The sequence below is a fragment of the Cupressus sempervirens genome, chromosome 7, assembly GCF_028749045.1.
Source record: "Cupressus sempervirens isolate cs-2001-9-10 chromosome 7, ASM2874904v1, whole genome shotgun sequence".
NCBI classification, from domain to species: Eukaryota; Viridiplantae; Streptophyta; class Pinopsida; order Cupressales; family Cupressaceae; genus Cupressus; species Cupressus sempervirens.
The window spans coordinates 546,414,191-546,426,659 of NC_143124.1; the positions used below are offsets into that span (position 1 = coordinate 546,414,191).

The 12,469-nt window shown below is 35.2% G+C and overlaps 1 protein-coding gene across 2 annotated transcripts in view; it reads right to left on the bottom strand.

Moving 5' to 3' along the window:
* The window catches only part of LOC149547931 (Phosphoglycerate mutase family protein), a 245,922-nt gene that overhangs the window by 38,575 nt on the left and 194,878 nt on the right, over positions 1–12,469 (bottom strand). The gene's annotated exons all lie outside the window — the stretch shown is intronic.

A 12,469-nucleotide genomic window follows, 5' to 3' on the forward strand; every position in this document is an offset into this window, starting at 1 on the left:
CGATGAGGGGCATGAGCAGCCGATTGCATTCTTTAGCAAAAGTTTACAAGCTACTGAACTTAATTATGATATAAATGAAAAGCAGGCCTATGCTCTTGTTAAAGCAGTTAAATCTTTTCGACCCTATTTAGTCGGAGCTGAAGTTATTGCTTATGTGCCAAATGCTGCCATTAAAGATATATTCAGACAACCTGAAACTACCGAAAGACGATGCCATTGGATAAATCAGATCCAAGAATTTAATATAGATATTCAAAACACAAAATCAGTTAGAGGGCAAGGATTAGCTAAGCTTATGGTGGAATCAAATTTGGAGGCCGTACAGGTAAATCAGATTGATGACGATCATACTAAAGCTAGTATTGAAAGATGCCTTTGGTATATTGATATAGTTTATTATTTACAGCATACAAAATGTAGAGATAATTTGAATGATAATCAAAAAAGAACTATAAAATTATAGGCTGCCAAGTATGTTCTAATTTAGGGAGATCTATACTAGAAAAATGTTCTAATTTAGGGAGATCTATACTAGAAAAATCAAGATGGAATTTTTCTTTTCTATTTGGATATTGCTCAATTTGCAATTATTCTTAAGGAGATGCATGAGGGGGTAGGTAGTGGTCATTTCTCAGCTATGACAACAACGCATAAGATATTGTGAGTAGGGTATTATTGGCCCCAACTTTTTAAAGATTGTCATGCTTATGTTCGGAAGCGTGAGGCTTGTCAAAAATTCTCTAGTAAGTTGAAATATGATGGTGCCCTTCCTTTAAGGACATTACAAGCAGAGGAACGTTTCCAAATGTGGGGAATTGATTTTATAGGAGAAATTAGTGTTAAGTCGAGCGGTGGGCATAGTTGGATTCTGGTGGCTACTGATTACTTCACCAAGTGGGTAGAGACTATAACCACTCGACAATCTACAAGTAGTAATTAAAGTTCTTACTGAAAACATCTTAACTAGATTCGCAGTTCCTCAAAATATTATAGCAGATCACAGTATGTGTTTTAGATCTAAAGAGTTTGCTGAATTTTGTAGGAAATATGGCATTGTAGTATCATACTCATCTCCGTATCATCCCCAAGGCAATGGACAAGTGGAGTCTAGCAACAAAAACATCTTGAAGATTATCAGAAGAATATTAGACAAAAACAAGCACGCCTAGGATTCAAAGCTAAATCTAACATTGTGGGCAGATAGAATCACGGTGAAAAAGTCAACTGGTTTTTCTCCTTTCAACCTAGTTTATCGGAAAGAAGCAAAGCTTCCTCTAAATAATTTATTGCCTGTTTATAAATTCGTTACTGAGGAACAATTAGAAGATATCAATTTTATGGATAATAGATTAAATGCATTAATTGAGCTCGATGAGGTAAGGAGGCTAGCACAAGAACAAAATATTAATAAGCAGCAACAGGTTAAATTTCTTCATGACAAGAAATCTTCAAAATGATCTTTTAAAATAGGTGATTGGGTCCTGAAATGGAATGCAAAGGATCAAGACAAAGGAAAGCATAGTAAGTTCGAGGCTTTGTGGCTAGGACCGTTTATAATCTTTGAAAAGGCTAGGGAACAATCTTATTTTTTGCAAGATACAGATGGTCGCATGTAGGATTTCCCAGTCCATGGATAATACCTTAAGCCGTTCTTTCAATGAGTATGAATAGGGGAGTTCTATTTCTTTTCTTTGTTTTATTGTATTGTATTGTTTAAGTTTTTATATGTATTATTTCATGGACTGATTACCCCTTATGTTTTGACAAGTCTACTCTTCCAGAGATAGCTAGAATCTCATTATGCCCACAAGGGGCATATGTCCCCAATGAGAGCCATTGATGGAGCCTAAATTCCCAGTCTCCATTTTTTATCTTAAAGGTTAAGCAAACAGATCCGAACAGAACACTCTAGTCATATGGAGAAAAGACAAGTTTGAGACTGTGACAACCAAATCTACAAGCATTCAAATTCAAAACCAAAATAGTAGCTTGATCATTATATCTATACATCGGCAATATAGTCAATCCTTTGGCTCTTGCATAATACCAGTTTCATAACTTCGGGTTGAGTTTGTAACAAGTGTTTACAAAAGGCATTGAATAGCATGGGTTGCTAACACATGAAAATGTCACAAAAAATTATTTTGTAAAGTCATTATCACTCAAATTCAGTCAGGATCTCCATGGTGATAAAAGAATATACACTAAGAGTATACAGTTTGATTGCAAACAAAAAGCTTCAAGTTTAAAACAAACATATATGGAGAAGTAAGAAGTATTATCCATCTGCATGTGATAGTAGGGACAATGGTAATTGGTGAGCACTTAGACATTCCCGTGAATGAGACCCTTGCAGTGAGAAACCATGTCAAGTATAGGAAGCCTAGCCTTATGAGAAGTATAGAATATGAGAGGATCCTGGTTGCATAACAATATCAGACTTGGCATTAGAACAGTGAGATAGATCTACACAGCCCGTATAGGAGAATGGACAGAGCGACAACCACAAAGATAACGATAAAGTGATTAAACTCCTCTATCATCGACTATGGTTATTAGTTGAGAAGATGCAAAAAGGGATAGCACAACACAATATATTATGCTTGGAAAAAGCGGCAGTTTGGGTGGGTGTGGCAATTCATTATGGTGGATTCATTTTCCAGTGGGAGTGATGAAAACATTTTCTCTGAACCACTAGATATATTAAACACCATAAATCATCTATAAGAGCAATTATTTGTAGTTATAGTCCCTTGAGCCAGTCATATCGGAAGAAATAGTTACTTGATCACGGTATGATCCATGATTCGTATTCAATATTGAGGGCATCAATGCATTCCAAAACTGGTCATGATGACACACAACAGAGCGCCGCTTACGTTCTTCGACCACTAAAGGCTCGGGTCTACATATGTGAGCAATGAGACTAAATGCCTCCTGTCACCAAGTATCAAGCAATGATAACGGCAAATATCGAATTCAAAAAGATTGATTCAAGCGATAACTATGAGTGGAAATGATGGAAATGGAGATCAGAGATAATAAAGATCAATTACTTGTTGAAACTCACCAACGATAATGAAGTTTCACGGAAATTGCAAAATATTTGCCACAAATATCATAACTACGAAGACTATAGACCAGATGCCATGTCAGGGTTAAGGCAGAGATTAAGCAATACGAAATTGTCTTTTGCAATGGAAATGGCACTTTAAATAATACTAATTGTCTTTTTGTACCTTGTAGGTCTTAGCACGCAATCAGATTTCCTCTTTGCAGAGCTTTGGACGGGATCTTCTCTTGCGAATGTTGAAATGAGGATGCGTATGAGGGAAAGGATGGAGTTGCAATCACAGCAGATACAAAAGTCATGATCACTTGCCGCAGAACATATATAAAACAAATGATTAAACAAGCGGTTGTTGGTTTTGTTTAAAATCATATAAACATTGGTTAGTTTTCTTTTATGAAGGGTTGCAATGTATGAGCAAAGCAACCGATTCCCTTTGAGTGTCTATAAATATGTGTGATAGAAATTCAAATCCACATTGGTATGGCTTTGACAAGAACCTCTACATATCAAAAGATATATATATATATATTGTTAAACTTCTTCAAAGGAAGAGTCTGAAGTTTGAACTAAGCAGGTGGAAATTCAAATTTTTTGAGCATAAATTTTGACATTGTATGGGATCAAAGTGGTGTTGAATAGAGCATCAATAATTAGTGTCTTCAATACCAACTCTCCTAAAATATAATCTGTAAGATCTTTGTTTGTTTTAGAGTTAAAATATATGTGATTCGTCCTTTGTGATCAGTTTACTCTTTATTTGTTTATAATTCATTATTACGATAGGTGGATCGAATTGTTTGTTACTATTTAGATCTGATAAATGCAAATATTGTAAGATGTTATTATTTTCTTTATTTGTATCTATTTTGTCCGCATAAGGGTTAAAACATCATAGACTGATCTAAATACGTGAAAAAGCGTAACAATTTGAGGCATCGTAATAACTGAATCATTTACAAATATATTATAATTAATAATTTAATATCATAAAGTTGTATGTCAAAAGTATATATTTGACTCTATTACCCAATTAAACCCTGGCACTGATCACTAATTTGCTCATAATTTTCAATTCATATGCTGGCAATACTTTAGCCTCTTTCCTTTAAGGCTTTGATCGTTTTTGTTTTAGTAACTTGTTTTAAACTTTTCCTTTCAGCAACTCACAATTCTACTAAAGTAATTAAAATTTGAAGAATAATATTCATTAGTCATAATCCAAAGGATTTCCTTAAATTCTTGCCACTTGAGGAATTTATCTTTGTGTTATAATTTATCCTCTATAAATCATCTTGGATCCAAGTTTTGCTGTCCAGGATCGAGTGTACAGGCCTTGGTTTAGCGGAGCCAAAAACGCAGAGGATTTAAGTCAATTTGACTAATCCTGTCAAGTTGGCCAAAATCGATTAGATATCCTAGCATCGAGTGGGCAAGGCTCGTAGGTTTCTAATCAACGATTTTGATTACCAACAGCGTGTTTGAAGTCCTCTAAACCATCAATGCTTGATTTATGACTCCACTAGAACAAGTGGACTGATTGTGAGGTTGGTTACAAGGATAACACCAATCGTAATCAACAGCCAGGCTATTTTGAGTAGGGACAATATCCTTTATGGGATTGGCAACATGAAGAGGTGTTGGATTATAAGGTTTGAATGGCCTTTGATTTACATTCTACTTATTTGCAGCATTATAACCTTAATAATTTTGCCTATTCTGGAACTAACACTTATTTTACCGATGATATCCTTGATTTGCAGTGGTATTTTGGGCCTGATATGGCTGTCTAGCTTTAAATTGTTGCTTCTTGAGGTTAACCAGCTCATTGACAAAAGTTTGCATTAAACTTTAATCTTTTGTTGGTTGTTTTTTAATCTCTAGCAGCTCCTAAGAAAGTTCTGCAACTGTGATTCTTGGCTGGGAACAACAGACAAAGTGTTGAGAAGTGGAATTTGTAAAGGCATATTGGGCTCAGTATTGGGAAAAATAGGCATAGGAGTCCTAGGAGCAATCTAACACGCCTGAATGATGTTATTTTCTACCCTTACTGCGATAGAAAATGTTTGAGGCAATGAAGTACCTCCCATAGACTAAATCATGACAGATATGTTGCTCAAACTTTTCAAATAGTATAAGAAGGCGTCGTCAGCACATGGGACGAGTTGGGTCATGCTTTCACTAGGTTTTACCAAAACTATTAATTGCAAAATTTGCACCCAATTACCAAGGTCCTGAAACTTCAACAATTTTGGAGTAACATTGGAACAATTTGTTGTCCTGCATTTTGTCAGCACAAATGTGGTAAATATGGAACATTTTCAACTTAGTTTCAATTTTCTCTGAGTTGATTCATTATATAATTAACTAACTTTGATCAACCAATCGACCTCAATTAATATAATGAATCCTTTTACTGAAGGCTTTCGTCAAGTCCTTCTAGTTTTTTTGTTTGTTAAGCCTATGCTTGATTTTTGAAACCTTCAACGTCATTTTTCTCATTTTTGAGTGTGTTTGTTTTCTTTGTCATTTGATTTTGCTCAAACCATTGCTTTTGGTTTTCCCTTTGATTCTATATATGTAAAGGCTCAATTGGCCTTGGCAGATATGACCAAATAAGTGCCCAAAAGGTGGAATCTCCAAATGCAATTGCATGATTTAAAAGATCATGTTATATTTTAATGTTGACATTCACTTTTTGAAAAATATAACATAAATTCACTTTATGTTATGTTTTGAAGTTACTTCATCACTTAAGTGACTCTAGAGCACTTTATGTTATATTTTCATGTTGAGTTGTTTTTAAATTTTTCACTTAAGTGACTTTATACACGATATAGTTTGATTTATTTTTGAATTATGTTATGTTTTATTTAAAACATCTAAGTTAAATATTACTTTTTGAAATGATATTTGCACAGACTATATAAATTGTATAGTGTAAATGTTATTTTTGACCCAATTAAGTGATATTTCCTCAAAAATCAATTAGACATATGCTTAATTGATCACTTAAGTTCTGCATATACATGTTTTCCAACCCATTTACATGTTTAAATGTAAATGCCTCTAGAGCAAAGTAACAAGAATCGAAATCAGATCAAAATCGGCAAGGCCGAATCAAATTGTGAATCGGCCATGAATCGGAATTGAATCGGCAAATTAAAAAAACTCTTGAAATTTAGTAACTTATTTCATGAACCCTTTATCGCTAATTTGATTCACTGATTCACAAAAAATCGTTTGGCTTGAATCGAATTGCCAAATCGCGTGAATCGTATGAATCGCCGCAATTCTTGGAACTATGCTCTAGAGAATGGGATTTTGCAGGTGAGAGTCATTTTGAAATATTCAATGAATGAAAATGCATGTAATTTAAAACATGCAATGGGTCTCCTAGAATGTGATTTGCATCTGAAGGCTCAAAGACATAAGAATGCATTGTTTTTAAAATATTCAATGACCCTTGGAGAGTGTGATTTTGCACTATATGCTTGCTTTTGACAAGTTTTAAAATATGTAATTCCCCTTCTAGAATGTGATTTGCATCTAGACTCTAAATGCATGTATTTTAAAACATGCAAATGTACTCCAAGAGTGCAATTTGCTTATGAGACCAATTCCTATGCATTTTAAAACATGTAATCACTTCCCAAGAGTGCAATTTTCCTTTCCTACACATGTTATTGCAAGTTGAGAGCACCATTTTCATCACTATGAGGAAAATATCCATTTTTTGGCTCTCCAAGAACAAGTTTTTGCTAAGAAACTCCAGATCTGCCCATTCCATGACTTGCAATTTCTCCAACTAGGGTCGCTTTTGCCTCTATATATTCCTATGCATTAGGCGTTTAAATCCATTCAAAGAAAACATGTCATTTTGTGGTATTCTGAGGGCACGTTTTGGTACAAAACGCCCAGATTTGGAGCATTTTGATCACGTTTTGGCTCCAAATGGAATCGTTTTGAGGTTTTGATCCTTGTATTTGCCATCCATGAACATATTTTTTTTCCATTCATTGTCCAAACTAAACGTCCCTCTACTTGGTATTTTACAAAAACGACTTGCATCTTAAGGGTTTTTGAGCACGTTTTTGGTATTTTCATGCAAAAACACCCACTGATTACTCATTAATGACCATGACTTGCAAATTTGAAGAAGTCAATATAGCTGTTTTTAGATTCAAATTTGGAGGATTCTTTCTTCAAACCTATCAATCCTCTGCATTTGGCTCTTTGATTACCACGTAAGTTCAAGTTTTCAATCCCTTGCTAATTCATTGCATCTTTTCATTCATCCTTGTACATTTGTCCAAAGATGTGTCATGTAAAGTGCAATTTTTCTTTAAAAAAAGATGAAAACATCCATTTTTGAGTGTTTGGAATTTCCCAAACTCCAAATTTGAATTTGCATAAGAGAGCAACCTGTTTTTTGACATGTTTGAGTCAAAGACCAAAGGTATGTATTCCTTTTGTGTTTAGTTTCAACGGTTGCTTGCATGATGTTTTGTTTTCCTTTTTTCGAAGAAGTTACAAGTTCTTTCCCAAGAATGTGAGATCATTTCACTTCATTACACTTTTCATCTTTTCATGCAAGTGCATCACTTCACTCCATATTCATTAATACATGCCAAGCACATTACATCTTATCCTCCATATGCATTTACATGTAATTTCATTTTCCATTCATACTTACATGCATTTCCATCCCGCAAACCCAATTGTATGTTCGCATAAAAAACAACTATTACATGCAAATTAGTTTACATGTAATTACATCCAGAGAACGTGACTTTGGTTAAAGGTTACTCTTTAAAAGCTAAGAGTTATCATTTGAACATATGCCCATTTGCCTAGCCTACATCTCCAAAAGCACTTACATAAGAACCAGTCCTTTATCCACATCCATTCCATCTCTTGAATCCCATTTCAGCCCTTTGCATATGCTTATTATTTCCATTCAAAGCCATTGCATAAGATCTTTGAGTATCTAATCAATACTCCAAGCATATTGTCCTTCACAGATCCATTGTTGTCAATCAAAAGTCAACATCTTTATGGAATCAATATCCTCTAATGATGTTTTCACATTTTGGAATTTTCATGTTGCATCACAAGACATGCCGTCATCCACAAAGTCCAAAGGAAAGATGAAGTATCAATATGACAAAGAGCTAGCTCATGCATCTCCATCTCATGTCTCGTCTCCTATGGATCATGTTTCTGAGACAGAGATTGGGCATGTTGATATGGACAATTTCTTAGGAAGGGTCAAGGCTCCATCAAACCAAGAAATGAGACACATCAAGAAAAGTCACATTCATTTTGTGTCTACTTTCCCTATGGCTGCCTTGGAACCAAAATTCATCTTAGGATGTGTACGGCATTTCAGTCCAAAGACCAAAACAATCAAGGATGCATATGGTAAGGTCATCATTAGCCTTGACCCAGAGGTTATTGAACAGATCTTTAAAGTTACTCAAAATGCAAAGTGTGTGGATCTGTCAAAAGAGACATCTCTAGAGATATGAAACGATAATAAGTCAGATTATCAAAGGTATATAAATGCATATTGGTTGCAAGTTAGAAGAAACGATTTTTCAAGATGGCCCAAAACCATTCACAAATCTAACTTCAAGCTAGAATGTAAGGATTTAATTACTCTCCTTAGCAGGGTATGTGGTCTCAAAGAATCTAGCGACTTTGAACCATGGATGTACAAGTTCATCTTTTAGATTTTCAACAACCAAGAACCTATCTTCTAGGAAGGCCTTATCAGTACTGCTCTACGCAAACAATTGTTCAATGTAGGAATGTCAGCACCATTTCAAATGAACGCATATTTGGTCTACATTGCCGCATCCATGGGATATTTCTCAAAGCTTTCAACCAAACGAGATTGACTTCAATTTCCTATTTGGGACTACTATGATCAAATCACCTTGGTGCATCACAAATATCACTATAGAAGAGTTCAAGATGCATTTTTAGGACATTTTCGGTGTTTATTTGATAAACAACCGGTAATCGAAAAAGTGTCAAATGAAACTTGGAAGCGGGTAAATCAATATGGTTGCATTTTTCTACAATTTCTAACTTTCACATATTTGAGAGTTGGGTATTTCAAAGGGGAGCCATATACCTTACCATAGTATGCTACCAACAAAAGCAAATTGATGGAGTTGAAAAAATAGCTCATGGAGGTGCAGACATACCAGAATACTCAACATAGGCCAGGATTTGGTATCACTACAGCGAAGCCCTTGGTGATTGGTCAATATATGATCAATTCAATCTACAAGGTGAAAAATATGGAGGCAGAACTTCAACTTATCACATTGAAGAAGTTCAAAGCTAGGTATGATTTTGATTATCAAGGAACGCATTCCATGATCAAAAGAGCATTCACCCATGTTCATCATATAGAAGACATATGGATTGATTTACGCACAGAGACGGATATCATGAAGATGGATTACTGCAAGCTCACATTGCAACAGGTCATTGATCTTAACATGCTTGAAATTTCGCCCAATCTTCAAATTGAAGATGATGACAACATTCTTGATCCAGAATATCATTAGGTTGGTTTTGACAAGCGGTACCCTTTTCCCATACATTGACAATAGAGAGAAGGTGTTTCTATCTTTGATAGATTCCAGTCTATCTTGGCAAATACCAACAAATGGTTAAAGATCAAAGTCTCAAGAGGGTGCATCCCAAGCTCAGGGTAGATTATGGTAGCTTTGGAACAGTTGGTAGGACCTCTCGTGTGGAAGTTTCAAGTAAAGATGGTGCATCTTCCTCTATTCGAGCTAAATCTCTCAAGTTTAAGTTGAAAGGCAAGAAGGGGTCTAAATCACCTCAAGAACCCTCTCAAGTACTTGTGCGAGTTCAAAAATCTAAGGAGGAATCTGGGGAAGAACCTCACGAGGAGGATGAAGAGGAAGGAGAGGTTATGATCATTTCCCCTCTATGACCGACAAACAATCAAGGTTCATTCATTCAGAAAACACCTTTTTGGGGTGTTATAGATTACAATGTGGATTCATTCTCCACTGTATTCACACCTACCATCCCTTTTTCAAAAGTAAACACATTGGCACTTTGTATCTCATCAGCAGCTCCTACTCTCACAGTTGAACATAAGAATTTGGGAAATGTGTTTGAAGATTTCCCAACTCTCATGAAAGGTCAAGTTTCCCAACTCTATTACTTCAATGACTGGATATTTTCTCAAAGCTGTGCAAACTGAACCATGTTCGGTCACAACGGAAATACAATCAGGATCAATGTCTATGGTTGCCACTATCCCTATTTCATCAAATGAAGGTTTTAGTTTGCCTGCATGGTTGGGCAAGATCACTATAAATAATCTTCCTATTAAGAAAACTAAGTCTAAATCTTTGAAAGACAAGATTGTTTCAAGAATTGTAGTGGATTCTGAAAAGACTAAGTTTGTGGAGGATGTTGAACCATTGGTGGACAAACCAGCTGAAGAACTTAACCGTTTGAATTACAAGTTTGCCAAAATTGAACTTGGTAAGAAATCATGGCTAGGTTGTCTACATGATGCTCAAGATGCACTTGCTAATGTATCAAAGAGCAATCATGAGTTATGGGAGAAGAAGAATCAACTCGAGAAAAAGGTTGCTCACCTAAATGAAGTCATTCAACAGTAATCTTCACAACATGCAGTCACTACATCTCAGACACCTTAGGAGAAACGAATAATAAAAGCGACAAAGAGTTGGTTTGGAGAAGTTGTCTTTGAAGGTGTTCACACCATCAAAGATGTGGTCAAAGTTCTTGAACATATCAAAGGTATTAAAGAGATGTTGCATGACAGAACGAATAATAGAAGTGACAAAGACTTGGTTTGGAGAAGTTGTCTTTGAAGGTGTTCACACCATCAAAGATGTGGTCAATGTTCTTGAATGTATCAAAGGTATTGAAGAGATGTTGCATGACCTGATTGCATTTTTTAATCAAGAAGCTGACACCTTGAAAGAAATTATGTGTGATTGGGATGTAATCACCAGTTCTGATTTAGATGGCATGTTTACATGTGGAGTTGTTTCATCTTGTGAAATGTTCTATAGCTGTCAAGGACTCATTGGTTACAAGGAAAAGACAATAAGGAAACTTATAACAAAGTTGCATGTAGCCTTAGAAGACTATCAATCATTTGAAATAGCGACCATGCATAATCTGGAACAAATGGGAGTCAAGTTCTCACTAAACATGACAAATTGGTCACAATTGAGGAGATGACTTCTAAATATACAATCAAAGTTAATGCTGATTTAGATTCTAAAGAGTTTGGATCATGCACAATAAATAGGTTCGCTTTTTACAATTCATTAGCAAAGCACCTACGAGATTCTCTCACAGAAACTTGCAAAGTTGTAGAATTCGCATATGTCGATATAATCAGAATAGAAGCTATATCAAAGACAATGGAAATCTCAAATCTTCCTACAATGTGTGATGTCATCGTCAAGTCCAAGGCACTTAAGAACAATCTTTAGGGTTGTTTCAAGTTTCAACCTTTTCCGTTTTCTGCTTTCTTCCCTTTTTCATGTTTGTAGATTGGAGAGGATGTATTGCATTAAATTGTGTAATTACATATAATTCGATTTACATGTCCTTATGACATGTAATCCAATAATTTCTCTCGTTTAGTTAGAAATGGTCAAAGTTGGTTGAGTTGCTCCCACTTTTCTCTCAACTCCTTTTCCTATATAAAGGAGTGTTCTCTCATTGTAAAATCATCTTTTACTATATGCAAGAAAGCTCTCAAGAAATTGTGCAAGCATAACTTTGATTGTGTAGCACTATTTTGAAAGAAAAGTGAATACAAAGAAACAATTGGAGCTGAATTTTGATTCAGTGCAATTGTGATTAAAGCAAATTCAAAGCTTTGACAATGATTTGCATTTGTTATCTTTGATTCATGTGTTTTTGTGTCTTTAGAATTGAGCATAAAGAATTAAGAAAACAATTGGAGCTGAAGCTTTGACTAGAAACGATTGTAGCTTTGGTTGTAGCTTGTGTCACCTTCTTAATTCACAAAAAATAGTTAGAATTCTTTACTTATGGAAGTCTTTGTGCCGCAATAGTAAAGGTTATTCTTATAGCATAGATTAAGATCGGACTTAAGGTAAAACTAGTACACTTTCACCTAGCCTTTCAATTAGTGTTGATTTATCGATATCGCCGTTTATAGCTTTAAATAAGTGTAATTAGAGGTTTCATCTTGCCCATTACTCGCTCTATGGGTAAGTGGATTCTTTTTTTGAAAGTTAAGAGGAAAGAGTATTAGTAATACCCTTTCAAAATCTCTCAATTTATTGCTTACCTTGAGTTGATCCAAGGAATGATCAGAAGGGGGGGCCT